We start from the raw sequence: 1,733 nt of genomic DNA, 5'->3' as shown, positions 1-1,733 counted from the left end.
TAAAGGACAAAAATTTACCATAGCAATGAATGAAGAGAAAATTATCTAAGCAAAATATCATGCATAATCTACCTTGATCTGCATTATAGTTAAGTCAAAATAAGAAAGGATCTTTAAAAAGATTTTGGAAATTTAAAAAATATTTGTTTAGTACTTCTTCCTTGATAAATGCCAACTAGATTTAAATTTAAACAAAGCAGGAGCAAAAGTAAAAGAAAAAAGAAAGAAAGAAAAGAAAAAAGAGGTAAGATTAGCTGAAATTGAACTGCCTGCCAGGAGCCAGCCAGGGTAGGGAAAAAAAAAAAAAAAAAAAAAGAACAACAACTAACTGCAAAAACCACATCTCTGGAAACACTTCCAAATATGATTGAGGGTGCAGTCTGGTGGTTTATGTAGCAATGTAGAACAGAAAGTCCATCAGGAAATCAGAAAAACAGACGTGACCGTGAGCCAGTGACCAGTGCAAGTATAGCCCAAGGACAACCAGGCTGGCTGTAATGTTTTTAAGACATTTGAGGAGATCTGCCTTTCATGGAGCAAAGCTTTAATGATGTATGGAGTCTCTTTGGTTTCAGAGGTTTTTCTTCCTTATAAGGATGCCATTCATCTCTCCTTTCACCTTAACAACAAACAGCTAACTAATCTAAAAATAGATTATTAGAGAGTCTGACCTGTAACAAGTTGTTAAATTTTCCTCTAGGAGTAACATCTTACTTTGGGGGCATACTTTGTAAAAACACTCCTAATAAAAATTCTAAACTAAGTATAATCCTTACCAGTTCAAACATTATTCTAATCTTATATTTCATGTTGTAATTTAAAATCACTACATCCACTTATCTGCAAGTAATATTTACAGCATCATTAATGTCATTATCCATCTGGGTAGTTTAGAGTATGTCTATTCTTATAGTTCACAGAGGTTAAGAATTCATTTTAGAGAGAAGACTTTGATAAACAGCAATATGAAAGGAATATGTGTGTATGTTTGTGTATATGTCTCAGAGATGAGGATGAATGGCCCCAAATCTTGCCAACAAAAGCATGCACCAAAGTAGCAACATGATCAAATTAGTAACATAACCACTGACTTGGCTTTGTGATATTTTCCAAGCCTCATTACACAACAACAACAAAAAAGAATAAAATAAGGTAAGAAACATTCATTCCCTAATATAAAAGGAATTACCAATCTAATTATGTAAAAAAATGTTCTCTCCTTAAAACTGTAAACGGTTTGACACCAGCCCCTATAAAGACTCTTCTATAATGCCAAGTATGGGTCATGTGTAAAGATGAATGAAGACCTTAGTGGTAAATGTTATTATTGTACATTAGATTAATGTTGTACATCACCCTATCTACAGAATTTCTTTTTTCTCTGAAATCACACACACTCCAAATATTTCCTCATGTCCAAGAAGTCATTGTTTAAGGAACTAGATTTAGCTGCACACATATTTTTAACTATACACATTCAATAAACCCTATCTATGCCCAATTGATTAATAATCAAATGACAAAAAATTAAAATATCCCAATAACATGTGACCAGATAAAGGTTATGACAGACACTCAAATATGTATATGAAACCAAATGACACATTTCTCAAGGAGAAAATATTTAACCATGCTAGAGTTACCTCTAGTTTGTCCAAAATAATGTTCTTTTGGCAGAACATATTTACACACACACACACACACACACACACACACACACACACAAACAAAAT

The sequence above is a fragment of the Canis lupus genome, chromosome 18 (assembly GCF_011100685.1).
Source record: "Canis lupus familiaris isolate Mischka breed German Shepherd chromosome 18, alternate assembly UU_Cfam_GSD_1.0, whole genome shotgun sequence".
Classification (NCBI taxonomy): Eukaryota; Metazoa; Chordata; class Mammalia; order Carnivora; family Canidae; genus Canis; species Canis lupus.
Note: the sequence above shows the minus strand (reverse complement) of the source record.